Source organism: Hibiscus syriacus, unplaced genomic scaffold (genome assembly GCF_006381635.1).
Source record: "Hibiscus syriacus cultivar Baekdansim isolate YM2019G1 unplaced genomic scaffold, ASM638163v2 tig00112000_pilon, whole genome shotgun sequence".
NCBI classification, from domain to species: domain Eukaryota; kingdom Viridiplantae; phylum Streptophyta; class Magnoliopsida; order Malvales; family Malvaceae; genus Hibiscus; species Hibiscus syriacus.
This window is the reverse complement of record NW_024063235.1, coordinates 584,579-605,775: the sequence shown is the minus strand read 5'-3', so window position 1 is coordinate 605,775 and position 21,197 is coordinate 584,579. Positions and strand designations below refer to the sequence as shown.

The window sequence follows — 21,197 nt, the reverse complement described above, 5'->3', positions numbered from 1 at the left end:
GCTAATTTTTTTGATCTTCTTATTTGTTTTTTCTTTAAATCAAGGAATTGGTTATGAGTATCGACATAGTGAAATCGCTAGGCTTAATTTGAGAGATTGCTGGTGCTAGTTTACTGGAAATTGTATTGACCCGACCTGTGGTTTTTGATGTCCTGTGAGCTCGTATTATTTTTTAATAAGTTCATATTGATTATGAGACTGATATATCATGAGCGAATTGGATTTTTTTACATGTTTTGTAAATTTTACAGTTGCATTGTATTGAATTATAGCTTTAGAAGACAATTCTGTACGCACACAACTCCAAAAGCATCATGATAGGGTATTATATTTGGAGCAGCTACTTAACCCTGTCATGATGCCTTTCGAGTTACGAAAGAGACTGAGAGGTGAATCGCTGTTTGGGATTTCATTATATTTGATCATTTGTTGGAAAATCTTTAACTACAAGGATTAAACGAATAAATTATTATATGCCATTTATAAAAAATAATTTCAGCTTTGTTGGTGACTTTCAACAATGATACTTTGTTAATCTTAGTAGTATTTGTCAACTCTGCATTTCTATCCCCATTTTTTTCTCACAAGAATTTCATCGAACATCTATGCTTCACCTGAGATGACCTGTATCTAACATTGCACCTTGAATAGTTGATGGTCCTAATAGTCCCTTGTTGGGTCTTGTCTGAATGGACCCTTATTCAAGTCAACACCTCCACATAATTCAAAGTTAGATTAAAATTTTTCATGCATCCCCGACTGAAAAGTTACGCTGAAAATGAGAAGAGGGAAGCGAAAAAGGAAATTCTAGATCGAAAAAGAACTTGGGATTTAGAATGAAATTGATGATTGTGTTGCAAGTTTTAAAAGTTAGGGACCTAAATGCAAGCGTCTGAAAAGTTCAATGATCATATTGCAAACGTACTAACGACAGTGTAACATCGGGACCATATTGCAAACAAACTAAATGTTGGAGGACTATATTGCAAGTTTAAAGGTTAGGGGACCTTAATGAAAGTTTAGAAAAGTTCAATGACTATTACTATATTTACCCTTCTTTTAATTGCAATTTCTTGTTTTTCACAATAAAAACATTTTCAGATAATTTTTTATTCCAACAAAAGGAAAAAAATTGTCAAAGTAGGTCTATCTGTTGTTTAGTCCAGAAAGAAAGAGCTCAAAATCATAGTCATTGTTGGTCGCTTTTATGTGTTAACTGTGTAGCAGTTTTCATATTTCTAAAAGAAGCATGGCATCGGATCATGAGCAACCCGGGCTTTCCTCTCTTTCAAAGGTTTATTTTGTGTATTCATTGCTCAATCTGGGTTTCCTTCCCTTTTCAATCTGTTTGGCTGCCAAGAAAATACCTAAACGTGTAAGAAAATGAAGGACAAGTATTGGGTTTTGCTTTGTATCTTTCTTAAAGTGTTTGGCTGAAGTCGTGAACCGTTTTATTGCTCTTGAACAGATCTTTGAAGGATTTACTTTTCCTTTTTCATTTTCAAGAACTGGAAACAATTTTTTTTTTAAAAAACTAGAAAACCAAAAGTTTAATACCTTTCTTCTAAATAGTTTTAGAGCAAAACAAGTTAGGAATGCTTCTTACCTCATATTAATGATTAAAATTGATTCACTTCTATGAGTTTTTGATTTATTTAAATTCATGGTTAGAAGACATTATTGTGCTTTTAATTTGTCATTAGATCATTTAGTGTACCCTGATTTCTCTGTAACTAACCAGTAGCCTTCCCTCTTAGCTGCATGAGTTAATCTTGGAGTTGTTAATAATATTGTTGGTTGATTAGTATGGAAGGTCTTCTGGTGAGATTGATACGGAACATGAGCCTCTTATTAATGGGGTTCGCAGTTCTGAGAGCTATTCTGCTTCTGCGGCTATCTTTCCGTGAGTTTCTCCTCAAGGTTTTTATTTATGGTTTGTTTTTATCTTGAAATCTGCAATAATAAACATCAAACATCCATGCGTTGTTGAGACATTGGCAACCATATCTTTCTTACCATGATTTTAACATGTAGTAACTAGTTGGAAAAATTGTGCTTTGCCAAATGTTCAATTGGGTGCTGGTTCGGCCTAGTATGAAAGAAGTTCATGGATGAGAATTAGGGGGGAATGGTTATGAGCTTCACTTGTATTACTGTGAATGTGGCTGTTATTTAATCGGTTTAAAGTAGCATTGTTTGATCACGAATTGAGTCGCAATCCGAGTTTTCCTTTGAATTTGTGGATCATTTTCCTTTCACGTGAAAATATTTTATCATATCTGGAGATATATTATGACTTAAAGAAGTCATTCAACGGAGTAGAAATGTTAATTGCGTGTAAGCATAGATGGAATAAGTTTCTAGTAAAGTGTGTATTCTGAGAAATATTCTTTAGTCTGGATCCTTCATCAATAATTTCATCAAAACAGACAATTTAGGGCACAATCCATTGAATTTTCAATACTACCAATCAAATTGAAACTGATACAAAGCCCACTCTGATTAGCTGATTATTTATTGTAACTTCAATTAGGAGCCGAAACGTTTGTTTAATATTATTTCTTACTGAATGAATGTCTTTCTGATTTCAGATTTCTCTTCCCAGCACTCGGGGGGCTATTATATGGTTATGATATTGGTTCTACATCCTGCGCCACAATTTCTATTAAGGTATACTTTGTACGAAGTATTGAGCTGCAGTAAAAATTGTTAATTATCATGTTTTGGTTGTAGTACCATTTGGTTATTTAGTGATTAGTTCTTTAGATTCTATTATACCATGTTTCTGGATGCGTATCTAATCCTCTTATTTTGCTGCAGTCAGCTACTCTAAGTGGAATTTCATGGTATGACTTGTCTTCAGTTGATATTGGTCTCATTGTGAGTGCCGATTTTTTCTCATTATTACTTGACATTATCAATTATTAGCACAAGCTTTTCTTTTCTTCTTGAAGCACATATTTGTAAGCTGCAATGCAAAGAACTTTGCAAATTCTGTTTTTGTCGCTGTCTACAGACTAGTGGCTCGTTATATGGGGCCTTGATTGGCTCGATCTTGGCTTTCAATATTGCTGACTTTCTAGGTTCGTTGATTTAATTATTTTTAATTTTTATGATGGGAATCCTTTCTTTGAACTTGATTAAAAGGCTTTTTCTGATGAAATTGCAACGGTTTATCTGAATTATAGGACGACGAAGGGAGTTAATTACGGCTTCCATCATGTACCTTGTAGGAGCACTTGTGACAGCATTTGCACCTAACTTAGTAGTTATGGTGATTGGACGTTTTGTGTATGGCATAGGGATCGGACTGGTAATATAGCATCAGCTTTTGAGTTTTGTGGATGCCCATGATGTAGCATACACATATATGTTTAGGGTTTTTACTTACTGTTTCTTTGAGACATATGTACATGTATAACCTCTATGCCTAGCAGTATATCATTTAATGAAGCATGTTACAAGATAAATTTTCCGTACATTGTGGTATACTTATATTCCAGGAAACCACATTCAATAATTAGCTGGCAGGTGACATAGTCATTGAAAAGAATCATCTATACTTATAAACAAGAATTTATTTATTTGCTTTTGTTTTTTCATTTTTAAAATAAACTAGTTCTTGCATGAATCAATGATTTTTATGTTTATTCACTTCCAGGCAATGCATTCTGCTCCAATGTACATTGCTGAGACAGCTCCAAGTAAGATTCGTGGTGTACTAATCTCTCTGAAAGAGTTCTTCATAGTTCTTGGGATGGTTGTAAGTACTTCAACTCTTCTCTTGGAAGGGATTTTTATTTTGTTTTAAATCATTATAATGTGATCTCTTATCCACCAATATATTCTTTCAACTTTTCCCCTATAATTGAAACATGGAACAGTAAGCTACTGGATATTTTTGCAGGCTGGTTATGGAATTGGCAGCCTCTTAGTTGAAACAGTTTCTGGCTGGCGCTATATGTATGGAGTTAGTACCCCATTGTCAGTGATCATGGGAATTGGAATGTGGTGGCTTCCAGCATCACCCAGATGGCTGCTATTACGTGCCATCCAGGGAAATGGCAATATGCAGGAGTTAAGAGAAACTGCAATATGTTGTTTATGCCAACTTAGGGGTCAATCTATTGGTGACTCGGCTTCTCAGCAGGTAGATGAGATTTTGACTGAGCTTTCTTATGTTGGTGAAGAGAAAGAAGTCACACTAGGGGAAATATTCCATGGAAAATGCTTGAAAGCCATGTTTATAGGTGCAGGTTTAGTTTTGTTTCAACAGGTATTTACCATTAACTAAGGAGCTATGCCATGTAGATATTTTCTACCTGCAGTTTGACTGACTTTGTATCCACAATTTCATGATAGATCACTGGTCAACCAAGTGTGCTGTATTATGCTGCATCAATACTTCAGGTATCAAATTTATTAACATTTACGATACTTGCTACAAATTTAATGCGATTTTCTGATAGATATTCTAACTGACAAAAATCTAATAGAGTGCAGGATTTTCTGCAGAATCTGATGCTACTCGAGTCTCAATTTTACTTGGTTTATTGAAGGTAGATTCATTTCCTTAACAGATAAGTTTGTTCAAAAACTTTTAATTTTCTATATGTTTACATATTTATGTTTTATTGCTTCATGCATTCGTGGGTATACATATGTGCACAGTAAAGTTTCATTTTACTTGGATGACAGAAGGTGCTTGACTCCACCATTCAACCGTAGGAAAGATATTCACTAACATTTTCGAAGTCTAGAGTGTTAGCCTTCATTTTACTCAGTTGACACGAGATGCTCGACTATGCTATTCTGTAGAATATAGATATTTGGTGGAGAGTAAATATGATTCTCTCTTTTTCACTTGTGTTTTATTGAGAAAAGTAGTACCTATTTATAGGTTACAAAAGAGCCTAATCTATTCTAGGAAAGTTACACAAAATCAGCTATCAAATTCCTAATAATTAGCAGATATATGAGAATTTAATCCCATATTTTCTGCAATCTAAATTACAAGAATTACTCTATTTACAATCAATGTAAATATTGTACAACTTATTTTGTTCACATTAACATTCCCCCTCAAGGTGGGGAGTAGATGTTGTAAAGACCCAGCTTGAACGTGAGTTCATCAAAGGTAACTCTTGGATGTTCCTTGGTAAGAATATATGCCAGTTGCTCTTTAGTAAAAACATAATTTAATTTCACTGACCCACCATTTACCTTATCAGAAATGAAATGTCTGTCAATTTCCACATGTTTCGTTCTATCATGATGGACTGGTTTTTAGCTATATTTATGGCAGACTTACTGTGACTTTGAAGTTCAAAGTACTTGTTGTCACAAAGGTCCAATTCAGTCAAAAGTCTTTGTAACCAAATTCATTCACATATTCCAAGTGCCATGACTCTAAACTTTGTTTTTACACTGCTTCTGGAAACTAAAACCTTCTTTTTACTTCTCCATGTCACCTATAGAGTTTGCCCATTCCCCAACAATTTGATCTTGTAAATTAATACCAAAAATCCTGCTCTTCAACAGATTCAGCTGCACCCCTGTACACAACTCAAATACAATCAAAACCCTCTTAAGATTTTCCAATTGACCTTTAGAGGCTTTGCAAAAAATTATCAAGTCACAACAAATTGTAAATGAGAAAGCGTTACTGATGAATTAACGCAGTCTATCTAAAAACCGTTGAACAACCCCAACACTACTGCTTTAGAAAGCAAAAGATTCAGAAATTCACCCACAATATTAAACAGAAGCGGGGATAAAGAACATCCTTGTCTAAGCCCCCTAGAAACTTTAAAGCTTTCTGTAGGAGAACCATTGACAAGAACTGAAATTGAAGTTGAATTCAAACAATTTAATATCCAAGACCTCCATTTTTGACCGAACCCCATACACTCCGTAATTTTTTTTTTGATAGGATACACTCCGTAATTTTGATTAAGATATCCCAATCCACAGTATCATAAGCTCTCTTAAAGTCCACTTTGAACACAATACCTTCCCTCCCTTTCCTCCTTTAATAATCAATGCCTTCATTAGCTATTACAGAGCAGTCACAAATCTCTCCCCGGGATAAAAGCAAATTGAGAATGACCAATCAACCCACCTATGCACATCCTTAACCTTCTTGACAAAACTTTAGACAAAATTTTGTATAATCCCCCTACCAAACTTATTGGTCTATAGTCTTCAATGCCAACCGGATTCGACTTCTTTGGAATTAGAGTAATAAAAGAATGGTTCACACCTTTTCCAAACTCTTCCCATCATAGAAATCTTTGAAAAACTTCTGAATATCTCCTTTCAAAACCTGCTAAAATTTCTTGAAAAAGCCCATATTCAATCCATCCGGACCCGGAGCTTTGTTACTATCCGGTGACTATTGCCTCCCAAATTTCCTTAGAGAAATTCCTTTCGAAAAGTGCGACTTGATCCTCCGAGAGCCTATTAAAATTCAGGTCCAGCTTCTCCACCTCAACCGCCGGCTTAACATTGTAAGCATCCTTGAAAAAATAAAAAATGAAGGATTTTATCTTTTTTTGGGTCCTCAAACAAAATTCCTCTCACGTCCAAAGAATTAAGAGCATTGATCCTCCCTCTATTTGTAGCACATTGATGAAAATACCTCGAGTTCCGATCTCCATCGTGAATCCAATTCGCCCTTGATTTTTGGAACCAAATTAATTCTTCCTTTTTATACAAGGCCCATAATTCACTTTTTCTTTTGCAATATCCACCATTGAAACCATTGAATTCCTTCGTTGTATTTGTGCTTCTTGGTTCGAAATTAACTTCTCCTTGCTGTCAATCAATCTTGGTAATTGCAATCTGCTTTCATTAAACCAGTTTTTGATCACTTCCTTTGTTTCTCTAAGTAACACTTCAATGTTCAGCCTCTTCATTCTCTTCAAGTCTGTAATTTTCCTTTCAACAACTTCTTTAAAACCCTCCTCATCCATGATGTAACTTAAAAGTCTGAAAGGCTTCGGATCCCAATTTAACTTACTGGACTCCAACGCCACTACATTATGATCCGAAAGAGATTTTGGTAATAGTACCTGTACAATGTCCGAGAATAGCCTTAAAAAATTGTTCGAAACTAGAAACCTACCCAGTCTCACAAACGTAGGTTCTTCCCTATTGTTACCCCATGTGAATCTCCCTCCAACTAAAGGTAGATCCAATAATTTTGCTTGAAACAGAAAATCCCTGAACAATCTAATTGAATTTACATTCTGTGATTTTCCCATATTCTCATCTTCTGATAAATGAGCGTTAAAATCTCCTGCTACACATAAGGGACAGTCCAATGTAGAAATAAAACTGAATAATTCCTCAAAACACGCCTCTTTATCCGATTCAACAGAAGGCCCATACACATTGATAAAACAATAGTCTTCTTGACTTTCTTTGACTATACCTTTCATAGCTACAAACCTAAATGATATTTTCTGCAACTGAGGTAAAAACTAGTTCTCATCCCATAAAGTGAGTATTCCTCTGATGCTCCCTCTGTCAGCGACTCAACAAAACCATCAAGGTATTTACCCCCAACTTCCTTCTCTTAGACTGATTAACCAGCTCCAATTTCGTTTCTTGCAGAAAAAGAAACGAAGGTTTCTTATTTAAAACCACCTTCTTCACTGCCCTTGCATTTTCCTTCCTTCCTAATCCCCTAATATTCCAAGTTACACAAGATACACCTACCATTACTGATTAATAAACACCTTAAGCAGAGATGTAGGATTAATTCCCACCCTCACGCCTACTCGGATTGATATCCGTAAACTTCTCAGCAAAGGCCGTCTTCCCTCCCTTAAAATTAACACCCAACATTTTGTTAACCTGCCAAGTTAAATCCAGCTCCTCATTTTCTATCGAAAATTCGACTGCAGAAAATCCCTTCTCCGATTCACCTCTTTGATTTTTCTTACTTGACCTGTTGTATACTCTATCGCAGAAGATGGTAGCAGTAGTAATCGGACGTCTTCGATTTCTTGGTGGGGATGAAGAACACCTCCTGCTAGGCAATTTCCTTACTTGTAAACCACTGAAACCTTTCTGTAATGAACCTTCCCCTATTTCTGTATCTTCCCAAACTGTCTGTTGTAGATCTCCTTGTCTCTCCACCCGTAATTCTTTCTGTTTACCATACCCCAATTTAATTAAATTTACAGCTGGCCCAATGGATTAATTCTTGGATTATTTGAAATGGGCTCACTTAATTCATCTGACTGGGCTATTTCACTTCCATTTAAAATTTTTTCCTCAATCCAAGGCCCTGATAATCCCCTCTAAAATTCAAATCCTCCGCTGGAAACTCTGACACCCTTTCTCCACTAGGTTGACTTTCTCCTACTGCCACATTAATTGCTGACCCCCACAACCGCCATCCACAGCAACACATTCATTCCCTTCCAACCACGTGTCCACTCTACACTTGGCATCCTCAGCTAACATTTCAGATCCACCAACTCCTCCTGAACAACGATCTTCTTCCTCCTCTGATGAAGCAACATCCCTATACACACCATCGTCGGCCACCGCTAATGACATTACTGAAAAACCATTATGTTTTCTAAAAACCACCCCAAATTAATTTTAACCTTGAATGATCTCCCATATGAACCCAATGTGATTGTTTCCAGAATGTCAAACGGACTGACCACCCTCAACAGCGCCCTTGCCACTGTCATGTCTACTCTTCTAACCGTCGAATCATGGATACAAATCAGCTCCCCCCACCTTGAAACAAGTTTTTCCAGAAACTGAACATTCCAACATAATAAGGGACACCAACTAACTCAACTGAACAAAAGGCCATTGGTAAACCTTCCTCATTTAGAAGTGGATCAAGCCATTCAAACCAAAATGACAATTCCTCCATTTTCCTCGACCAAGTCTCCTTTAATTCTTCCACTGAACCAAAGGTTATTATGCATGAGTTCCATGCATATCCCATTTAGCTATCTTAACCTTGATCCCATCACTAGCCAGACCCTTCTGCACTAGTTCCAAATCAAAATGGGGTTTAATAATCCTTGTCAAGGATGTTTTCACCCAATCCGATTCATCCAAGGGGATATGCATCTCCCACACGTTCCTCTTCCTTGAGTCTTTTCTTGGAAGCCCCTTCCTAGTCTCTTTACTCACCTGATCTTCCATCAGCCTACCATTGGAAACTAAAGCATCCTTATATGATCTTTCATCCCTGAAACGACTCAAAGACTCATCTCCAACTCTTCTCCAGTTCACTACCTTTTACGACGTATCTTCTTCCATTTTGGATTTTTTACTAGCAGCTTGCCTAGACCTCTGTTTTTGATATTTAGCAACCCCGACAGATACTTTCTTCCCATCAATCCAAATACCATTAACATTCGCTATCGCCTTCTTTAAACCTTCCTCCTTCGCAAACTGAATGAAAGCAAATGTATGGTTTCTATATTTCGGTTTGTTAGAAATACTCGGTATATAGACTCGTAGAACACTACCTTGTTGCTGAAAAATTTCCTTAGCCGTTCTCCAAGAGACTCTTACTCAGATTATCCACAAACACCGTCCAATCCTCACCGGAGGACTGATAACCTTTGATACTCTCTCACTCTCTCTCTGACACTCTCATATTTTCTTGTTAAAGCAGTGCCTCATTTGCTCCGTTTTAAAACCATTGTCACTGATTAATTATGATAATGTATTTTCCTCCCTCCACTGGACTTGGAATGCGAAGATTATCAACATTTGCTGTAAAAGTATTAAAGCTAGACACTAATTTTCCATATGCAACAAATCTATCGATTGGGTGATTAGTGCACTTCCTTACTCCTTTTCTTTGAGCAATTGTTAGATCACTAGTGTCAACCATAGGTAAATCATTTGGAAGAAATTGATTACCTTCATTCTCTGAGGCATTCAATCTTGGTTCTAGCTCTTGGCAGTATTTAGGCCGTGTAAATGCTTCTGGGATAGGTTTATGTCTCCTTTTGTAAACACACAGTTCTCCTTTTTCGGTTTGAGAAGTTATAGGTGAAGAAGGTAGATTTGGTGTTGGCGTTTTAGGACTGGATGGTATTTGTGGTGAAGAAATTGTTGGTTGAGATATGGGAAACAAGATAGGTTTTGTTCGGGGCAAATCTATTGGTGGTAGTGTTTGTTTTGTTAAAGGTAAATCAGCTGGTAGGTGTGACATTGGTTGAAGGGCAGACTTAGAGCTCTCAAATGGTGGAAGAATCTGAAATTCATCAAATGACTCCCCCTTGAATTTCAGATTTAGAGAAATAGGGCTTGTTTTCAAAGAAGGTGACATCCATAGAAGTATAAACCTTTCCAATTTGGGGACAATAGCATTTGTACCCTTTTTGATTAGAGGAACTCCTGATGGAAACACACCTAAGAGCTCTAGGATCCAGTTTAGACCTGGTAGGATTCTGATTATGGACAAAAACATACACCCAAAAACTTAGAGGAATGGAAGAGATCAACGATTTAAAATGGGAAAAACTCTTAAGAAGGACATCTCTCGGACAATGGAAATTTAGAACCTTGCTAGGCATTCGATTAATCAAATAAGTAGCAGTCAAGAGAACCTCCCCCAAAGATATTTAGGAATGTTGGCAGAAAATAAAAGAGATCTAGTAACTTCAAGAAGGTTTCTATTTTTTTATCTCAGTCACTCCATATGGTTGAGGTGAATTCACACAAGACGTAATATAAACAATTCCTTTTTTTTTTAAAAAATGACCCCAGGGTTGAGCAAAGCATTCACTGCCTTTATCAGACCGAATAACTTGAATATAACTTTGATATTGATTTTCATCCATTGTGTAAAATCTTTTAAAGATGTTACTAGTGTCGGATTTGTGTTCCATTAGGAAGGTCCACGTAGTCCTAGAATGATCATCAATAAAGGAGACACTGCGAAACCCATTTAAACTATTGACTCTGGAAGGACCCCAAATATCACTGTGAAATATAGAAAACGGTTTGGATGATTTGTACGAAGAAAGAGAATAAACACTCTTTGTTTGTTTGGCTAATTGAAAAATGTCACAAGAAAATGTTTAGGACATTTATGGATAAATAACTTAGGGAACAATTTTGCAAGGTAAAAGAAACTAGGATGTCCTAATCGATAATGCCATAACAAGATTTCATCAGAGGAACCGAAAATAGGATTTGGGATAGATGCAAACCGAGACAGAGAGTTGGAGTAAGCTTGGGTTCGAGAAGGCAAGGTCTCCTCTAGAATGTATAAGCCTCCACAAAGCTTAGCACTGCCAATCACCTTTCCCGAGCTCAAATCCTGAAATTCATAGATATTAGAATTAAACTTGGCATTGCAATGTAAATCAGTAGATAATTTACTGACAGAAAGAAGGTTGCATGCAAGATTAGGAACATAAAGGACAAATCGTAATGTAAGATCTGGATTTATAGTGATTGAACCACTCCCATTAACAGGAGATAAAGAACCATCTGATGTTTGGACTTGAGACTGGGAACCCACTGTACGAAAGGTTTGAAAAAAAACTAAGATCGCCTGTCATATGGTCACTAGCCCCTATTTCCATAATCCATGTAGCAGCAGAGCTTTTGTTAGCCACTTTGGCGAATGAGAGTCTACCTTCATGGGTTGTATAAGAAGATTTGGAAAAAAAGATGAGAAAATCCCACAATATCCCATAAAGTTTCATTGATTATTCCTCTTTAGGCAGGAGTAAAACAAGAGTGCTAGAGAGAGAGTGGGAGAGAGAGAGAGTGGGAGAGGTTTTCAATCTTCCAGCGAGGATTGGACGGTGTTTGTGGACAATCTGAGTAAGAGTCACGTGGAGAATAGTTGATTTTTTTCAACAACAGGGTCGTGTAGTGCGAGTTTACATTTCGAGTAGCTCTAACAAGCCAAATTATAGAAATCATACGTTTTCTTTCGTTCAGCTTGAGAAGGAGGAAAGTTTGAAGAAAGGGAGCAAATGTCAATGGTTTTTGGATAGATGGAAAGAAAGTGTCGGTCGGGGTAGCTAAGTATCAGAAGCAGAGGTTTAGGCAAGCTGTTAGTAGGAATTTTAATAGGAAAGAAGATAAGTTGAATAAGGGAGTGAACTGGAGAAGAAAGTTGGAAATGAGTCTTTCAGTCGATTGAGGGATGAAAGATCATATAAGTATGCGTTAGTCTCTTATGGTGGGCGGAGGGAAGCTCCAGTGAGTAAAGAGAATAAGGAGGGTTTCCCAGAAAGGATGCAGGGATGAGAAACTTGTGGGAGATGCATATCCCATCCGATGAATCGGATTGGGTGAAAAGATCATTGATAGGGATTGTCAAAACCCATTTCGATTTGGAAATAGTGCTGAAGGGGTGGCTAGTGACGAGATCAAGGTCAAGTTAGCTAAATGGGGTTATGCATGGAACTCGTGCATTTTAACCTTTGGTTCGGTGGATGAACTAAAGAAGGCGTGGTCGAGCAGACTGGAGGAATTGTCATTTTGGTTTGAATGGCTTCATCCGATTCTGAATGAGGAAGGTGTTCCGATGACCTTTTGTTCTGTTGAATTAGTTGGAGTCCCCTTATTATGTTGGAATGTTTCCTTTCTTGAAAAGCTTGTTTCAAGGTGGGGGAAGCTAATTTGTATTCACGATTCGACAGTCAGAAGAGAGGATATAGCGGTTGCAAGGGCACTGTTTAGGGTGGCCAATCCATTTGATATACCGGAAACTGTTACATTGGGATCGTTTGGGAGATCTTTTAAGGTTAAAATTATTGTGGGGTCGGTTAGTATTAAACAAAAGGTTTTTCAGTAGAAAATTCAGCGGTGGCTGGCGATGGCGTATACAGTAAAGCTGCATTATCAGAGGAGGAAGAAGATCGGTGTTCAGGGAAGAGTAGCCAAGTGGTTGGCAGTTGATGATTGTACAGTTGTGTCTAGCGGCAGTGGGGGTCAACATTTAATGAGGCAGGTAGGAGGTCAACCTAGTGGAGAAAGGGTGTCAAAATTTTCAGAAGGTTTGAATTTTAAAGGGGATTATCAGGGTCTTGGGTTGAGGAATAGTTTTTTAAATGGTAGTGAGAAAGCCCAATCAGATGACTTGAGTGAGCCCATCTCTAACAATCCTAGAATCTCACCGACTGGGCCAGCTGTTAATTTAATTAAATTGGGTTATGGTAAACCAAAAGAATTTCGGGTGGAGATACAAGGAGAGCTGCAGCAAACAATTTTGGTTGAATCAAATTTGCAGAATTTGGTTCCTGCTAGGCCTGACTGTAACTCAAAAGGGATTGATGGAGGGTCCAATGACAGATTACAGTCTCAGTGTAGAGGGATTTCAAAAAAGTCAAATATGGAAGCGTTAGAGGAAGTAGTAGAATTAGACAAATAAGTCAGAAGTGTGGAAGAAACAGAGGTGGAAAGGGAAGCAATATCAGTTCAATCGGTTAACAATCAAGTGTGGGATACAATAAGGAGTCCTTTTCAAATGGTCTAAGGAGTTGGAGTCTTTTGGATCACTTGTCTAGAAGTTTGTACTTTAGAAATTCCCCGGTTGGAAGGTGAAATAGAGGAACTTGTTCTAGAGTGTATAGAATATCTAGAAAAAGAAAGTTTTGGTATAATTCGAATAGTGAGGAAGGGGTATTGCAAACTATGGTGTTGACTGATCAAAACAGGAATATACTTAATCATATTTCAAGTAGTCATTCTTTTCCAACTATCTTGGAGAAAGGATCCACATGTATTGATGAGGAAGGTGGTGTTCAGAATTCTGCAGTGGACCAATTACAGCAGCCTTTGAGTGTAGAAGAAATTTTAAAAGGAGGTCAGTGTGGATTAGTGGCAGGGAATGAGAGTAGAAGAAAGAGAAGGTTCTTGATTAGGGAAGCTCTGGAAGTGGCTAGCTGCCCTACTGTCCCGCCTTCAACTTTTTCGATGTTCTTGGAGGAGGCTTTGGCTACATGGGAAGTCAGTAAAATACTGGGGATTTCATTTAAAGAGGGGAAAAAGGCCTTTTTGGAAAAAATTATAAATCTGGAGGAAGGTTTGGCCGAAAGTAGGAAAGGGTTGGAATCGGGGAATAGGTCTCTCTTTGTTTGTTTGCTTTGAGGCCTTTGGTTGTAAATTTATCTTTATGATGAAGATTAATATTATTTCGTGGAATGTAAGGGGTATTGGAAAGAAGGAAAATCCAGAGCTATTGCTAATATGGTCAAGAAGAACAAGCCGTGCATTCTCCTCATTCAAGAAACTAAGCCGTGGATTAATGGTTTCGTGGAATGATAATAAATTTGAAGTTTCCAACAGCCACTTAAGAGAGATTCATAGCAGTTTTTGGGAAGTTTAAGAATTCTAGTGAATAATGTGTGATTATTAATGTTTATGGTCCATCCATTGAATCTGAAAAGGATGAATTTTTCAGGGAGTTGTTGGAGTTTGTTGCTGTTCAAACTTTGTCAGTTTGCATTGGGGGAGATTTTAATGTGTACCTTGATCCGGCAGAGAAGTTGGGCAAGTCTCAAAACTGGCATTCTATAGATATCCTAAGAAATTTCCTGAACCAAACTAATTTTATTAATCTTCCTCTGGTGGGAGGAAGGTTTACTTGGTGCAACAATAGAGAAGATTCTACTTGGGTCAGACTCGACAGGTTCTTAATTTCAGGGAAGTTTCTGATCTGTTATCCGAATGTAGTGCAAAGTTTATTACCTAGGTCCTTATCTGAGAGGAAAAATCTGTATACTGGGGTCCTAAACCCTTCAGATTTTTTAATTATCTATTAGAGGAGGAAGGCTTTGAGGACTTGGTTAAATCTTCCTTGGATTACTGGAGAGTGAGAAAGAAGAGAAGGGGTATCTTCAGTTTACTACAAGGAACAAAAAAAATCAATCAGAAACTGGTCTGGCAGAAAATTTTATGGGATTTCTGAGTCAATTTCATAACTAGAAATGAAAATTAACGATCTAGAATTCAAGGACAAGGTGGTAAGTTTTCAAATAAGGAGTGGGGCCAGATGATGCAGTTCAGATCGAAACTTTAGAGGTTGTATAGGATTGAAGAAAGTATTTGGTTTCAGAAGTCGAGGACGAGATGGATTAAAGATGGGGACAGGAATACACGATTTTTTCATTTGTTTGCGCTGAACAGAAGTAAAAGAAATGAAATTCGAAGCTTGAAGATTAATGGGGTTGTTGTCTCAGATCCTCACACGATTAAGTTACATATTTCGGATTTTTTCAAGAACGCTTACAATTCCAAATCAACAATGGAAGTAGAGGATTTATTTCTGGATTTTGCAAAGCTGATAGGGGACCAGTCTTCAAAGCTAGAGGAGCACTTTTTAAAACAGGAAATATGGCAAGCTATAGCATCGTCGGACAACTCTAAAGCTCCAGGTACGGATGGTTTCACGATGGGATTCTTTAAGAAATGTTGTCCTAATTTAAAGGAGTATGTAATGAAATTTTTTATGATTTCTACTTTGGAAGGAAATGGGAACACGGGGTAAACCATGCTTTTATCACGCTTATTCCGAAGAAGCTTAATCCGGATAGTGTAGAGGACTTTAGACCAATCAGTCTTGTAGGCAGTTTGTATAAGATCCTCTCTAAAGTTTTATCTAAGAGGCTGAGTTGTTGTGTTGGGGATATTATCAGTCAGTCCCAGTTTGCTTTTATACCAGGGAGATAATTGTTGGATTGTGCTTTCATTGCAAATGAAGGGATTGATTATTGGAGAAAACAAGGGTTGCAAGGGGTTGTTCTAAAAGTTGATTTTCGTAGAGCTTATGACTCGGTTGAATGGCCAATTTTAATCAGAGCTATGTCAGAGATGGGATTTTGTAATAGATGGTCCTCGTGGATTTCTCAGTGCATTTCTTCAGCCTCAATTCCGGTCCTTGTTAATGGTTCTCCTTCGGAAGAGTTTCTTATGGCCAAAGGATTAAGACAAGGTTGTAGTCTCTCTCCGCTTTTGTTTAACATAGTTGGTGAGTTGCTTCATTTGATGCTGTCTAAAGCAGTAGACAAGGGTCTTTTTCAAGGTTTTGTTCTTGGGAATTCTGAAAATTCTGTTTGGTTATCTCATCTTCAGTTTGTCGATGACTTGATCATTTTTTGTCAAGCTTCTATTTCCCAGATTAAAAATGTTAAAAGAGTGTTGAGGATTTTCAGTAGTATGGCAGGGTTGCATCTAAACCTAGTGAAGAGCAAACTGTTTGGAATTAATGTGGATGACGCAGTTTTAACAGATTGGGCAGCAGCAGTGGGTTGTTCAGTTGGTTCCTTTCCCACAGATTATTTGGGACTTCCCCTAGGTGCTAAGAAAAATTCAGAGGTCTTATGGGATCCATTCTTTAAGAACTTTAGTTCCAAACTTGCTGGGTGGAAAGCTTCTTCTCTTTCATTGTTTGGCAGGACAGTATTATTGAAGTCGGTATTAACTTCCTTACCAATTTTTTTCTTATCACTTTTTAAAATGCCATGCAAAATTGGTAAGAAGTTGAATTCATTAATGGCTAATTTCCTATGGGGTGATAAGGAGGAAACGAGGAGGATACATTGGGTGAATTGGAGTACAGTGTGTAAGCCCTTGAACTGTGGTGGTCTCGGTGTTCTTGATTTGAATCTTACTAATCGGGCTCTATTGGGAAAATGGGTGTGGAAATTTGCCAATGAAAAAAAATTCCTTATGGAAAAGTGTGTTGTGTAGCAAACATAAGGTTAGTTGCAATACCATGTCTATTAGGAAGGTTACTTCTACCCAATCTTCTTGGATTTTGAGAGGTATTGCCAATAATTTCTTGAAGAACGATTCGGGGGGTGATTGCCTCAGATCACATTCGAAGCTACAAGTGGAAAATGGAAAGTTCATTTCTTTTTGGAATGATGCATGGATAGATGAGTTTCCTTTAAAAAATTTATTCCCTAGAATCTTTGCCCTATCTCTTAACAAATGGGGGAAGGTTGTTGAGTTTGGCAGCTTTGAATTGAACGGTTGGGTGTGGAATATTCAAACTAGAAGGAATTTGTGATTGAGAATTGGATCAATGGATGGATTTGATGTCAAAACTGATGGATATTAAACTGCCAGATTCAGTAGAAGACTTTCTAACTTGGTCTGCAAATGGTGATGGACTGTTTTCAGTTAAATCTTGTAGAAGTATCCTCGATAATGTGTCTGGGGTAGTGATATGTGGTTAAAAGGGGTATGGTTGGGATTGTCTCCACCTCGTGTGGAAGCTTTTCTTTGGCAGCTAGCTCATTAGAAAGTGGCAGTCAAATCAGAGTTGGTTAAGAGAGGATTGGATATAGGTGATTATATTCTCTGTCCTTTTTGTAAGAAACATGAGGAATCAGCACAACACTTATTTATTTCGTGTTATGTAGTCTAGGAATTATGGAATAAAATAGTTAGCTTTTGGGATTTATCCGTAGTTCTACCCCCAAGACCCTCCTTCTCTACTTAGCTCCTGGGGTGAGTTGAGGGTGAACTCGTTGATTTGAAAGTTTATACCGGGAGTCGTATTCTGGTCCATCTGGAAAGTTAGGAATGCAATGGTGTTTGAAGGGTCATCTCTTGACAGGATGTCTCTGTTTTTCATTGTTAGATACAGGTTATCCAAATGGTTCCTAGCCAAGTTCCCAAAGTTCCCTATACTTGAGGATATGTTGATTGGTGACCCATCTCTTGCAGATGGTATTTCAGTTCCTAAATCTAAAGATTGTCATGTGATTCCTTGGCTTCCCCTTGTAGACTTTTTAAAGATGAATGTTGATGGAGCTGTAAGGTTAGATGGTTCGGATAGAGGGATTGGAGGTATTCTAAGAGATTGGAATAGTTGTACTCTTCTGACTTTTTTAGAGAATGTTGGTCAAGGGCCTCCTCGGTTGCAGAATTAAAGGCTATAAAAAGAGGCATTGAAATTTTTGTCTTCACGTTAGGTTTCTGTTGGTAGGTTGATTGTTGAAAGTGACTGTAAGTCTGCAGTGGAATGGATTCATGCTCCGTATTTGGCTCATGTTTTTTTCTCGCCTTTAGTTAAACAAATTTCGACATTCATCTCAGATAAGGTGCAATCAATTAGGTTGATTCCAAGGGCATGTAATGGGGAGGCAGACAGTTTAGCAAAGAAAGGGATTTGTTGATTGTCAGGTTTCATATGTGGTTTGTTATGTTTATGAGAGCAGGTTTCTGTGGTTGGAGGAGTTTTTAAGTTTTATGTAGTGCAGTTTGGTGTAAGTGTTAAATCTTATGTAATTTCTTATTATTAATATTTTTTTATGGCACTCTTTTCCTCCTTCCACTGATTAAGGAGCTTTCATTCAAGCTCCATTAATCAAGAAGGGGGTTTTTAACGAGGTCTTCAATTCCTATCAAAAAAAGTATAAGAAGATTTGCAATCATGGGATTTAGCCCCAAAGATAATCTAAGAAAAGGACGGAGCCTTCATTGTTAGGCTAGGATCAATAACCTAAACTGATACCGGTAGAATATAGGTATTTGGTGGAGAGAGTAAATATGATTCTCTCTTTTTCACTTGTGTTTTATTGAGAAAAGTAGTACCTATTTATAGGTTACAAAAGAGTCTAATCTAGGAAAGTTACACAAAATCAGCTATCAAATTCCTAATAATTAGCAACTAGATATATGGGAATTTAATCCCATATTTTCTGCAATCTAAATTACAAGAATTACTCTATTTACAATCTATGTAAATATTCTACAACTTGTTCTGTTCACACTAACATATTCAACCAGAAAAGATATTCAGTAACATTTTCAAAATTTCAAAGATATTCAACCAGAAAGATCTTTGGTGTCCTGATGGTTTTTGACTGATTCTGTTCATTGAACGATTAGCTATCTCCAATTCTTCAGTTGTACAAGCATCAACATAATGAAACACATATTATATCCTATAAGATGTCATCACAAACTAAAAGTTATTTGTTTTAAAAATCATTTACACCTATAAGATGGTTCCCATTTCTCCATTCTGCATAATTGACATATCTTCCTGAAATTGGGACTTGGCAGCTGTTTCAACCAGAAGGTCCTGACATGTTTGTTGCTATAGTTGATTATGACAGGAATAGCTGTTGTAGTTGTTGATAGGCTTGGGAGGAGACCTTTATTATTGGGTGGCGTTTCTGGGATGGTAAGTCTCTTTATATCTTTTTTTTCCTTGATCTGTTAGAGGCAAAAATTTACTTTCTTTTGTCAAGTTCATGTGGTCATTCTGTTGGGTCCATGTTTCTGCTTGTTTGAGTCTTATTCTTACGCCCTGCAAGTAAATAAATCAAATCTGAGTTCAGCAATTTGACATGAAATTCCAGTGAGAATCTAAAACGATATCCTATTATGAAATTGTTCTTGCCTGTGCAACAGGTTATTTCTTTGTTCCTTCTTGGATCATACTATCTTTTCCTGGGTGATTTGGCGGCTATTGCTGTTTGCATTGCTGTTGTATGTTGGGTGTTATCAGGTTATCATCTTTCCTTTCTTCGTGTTAATTCTCTTTTGCACTATTTGTAATTCTAATATGACTGCTCACGTTTTGTAGAACTCATTAATGCCATCATTACCTTATTGGTCTCTATTGATGTTCATTAGGCTGAAACACTAAGCCATTCTTCTATTAATTATGATTTGTGTCTAAAATTCTTTTATGAGCATTTGATAAGTTGTACTGAAGACTTTTCACCATTTCTAGGAATACAGGATTATAAATTTTGGATTCAAATATATTTATTTATTCATTTTTTTGGCTTCCGTGCCTTGTAAAACTTGTGTTGCAGCTATCCTTTGGTCCTATCGGTTGGCTGATGATCTCGGAGGTGTTTCCCCTACGTGTCAGAGGGCGAGGACTTAGTGTTGCCGTGCTTGTGAATTTTGGAGCAAATGCACTCGTAACATTTGCATTCTCTCCTTTGGAGGTACTTAAGCATTTCCAATATATTTACCGTCTCAACCATGAATCCTTTGAATGATTTGTTAGTTTCATCCCTTAGACCCATCCTATCCACCAAGACAGAGACAGTCTTGGAGAAACTCTATCTTCATAATTTTCTTTATCATATCAGTGTCTTTATAAAAGTAAGATACGTCTGAAGTGAATATATAGTAGTATATTCTCTTAACTATTCTGTTCACTTGCTGTTGAATTCCGTTTCTTTGACTCGGGATAAGTTTCGCATGTTAGTATGTGTCCTACATAGCTATGCTTAATCTTACTATGTGTCCTGCATGATGTGTGTACATTCCAAATATGTGTGAAAACACGGGTACTTAAGGAAATAAGTTTTGCATGCGAGTTTGTCCTGCATGACACGTGTACATTCCAAATATGTGTTTACATTCCTTGGTTTTTAGGAATTGCTGGTGGTTAATGTTGATTCGTTTTTAAATACAGGCATGGCTTGGAGCTGGAATTGTGTTTTATGTGTTTGGAGTCATAGCTATATTATCTCTCGTCTTTATATTCTGCATCATACCGGAGACAAAGGGGCTAACGCTCGAGGAAATCGAGGCGAGATGTCTGTAAGTTTCAGTGCCATGCTTACCTGTTCAATGGTAGAATGCTTTGTAGAATATATCCCTATGCAAGTTCATACATGCAGGATAGTTCATCCTTTCTCCAAATCAAAACAAACTTATGCAACTTCTAAGGTAGAAAGTCAATATGTATCTCATGGATGAAGTCAACATATTTTTCAATCCACTTTGCCTCTCTGTTCTGGTAGAATGAATTTGAAGGCATGGGGCCATTTGATATGGTCTTCTAAATATATAGACAAAGTAATATAGTGGCATCAAATATTGACTTCAATCTAAGAAAAATAAATGAATTTAAATTCAGCTTGCTGCAAGTTTTGAAAAATTCAAGGCAAGCAAGATATTTTGTAAAATTCACTGAATTTCTTAAAGATAACATTATTTTTATGCTAATATGTTTATATTACATTGACATTTTCTTTTACAACATTCACTTTCACTACAAGGAAAAGAAAGGTATTCTTTAACATTATTATTATGATCCTATGTTGTGTTCACAAACATGTTCGTTTAATATGAAAGTTCATCACCTGTTTAATTTAGTTCATATCTTCGTCAATATTTAAAATATAAAAAATAAAAGGAAAAAGAATTGGGTAAACGAGTTGATAAACAAGCCAATAAATGAGCTTGTTTGTGAAAAT

General features: G+C 37.0%; 1 pseudogene; it reads left to right on the top strand.

The window, feature by feature from the left end:
- The first annotated feature begins 1,177 nt into the window (after positions 1-1,177).
- LOC120174075 lies at positions 1,178-20,770 on the top strand (annotated as a pseudogene).
- Positions 20,771-21,197: the final 427 nt, after the last annotated feature.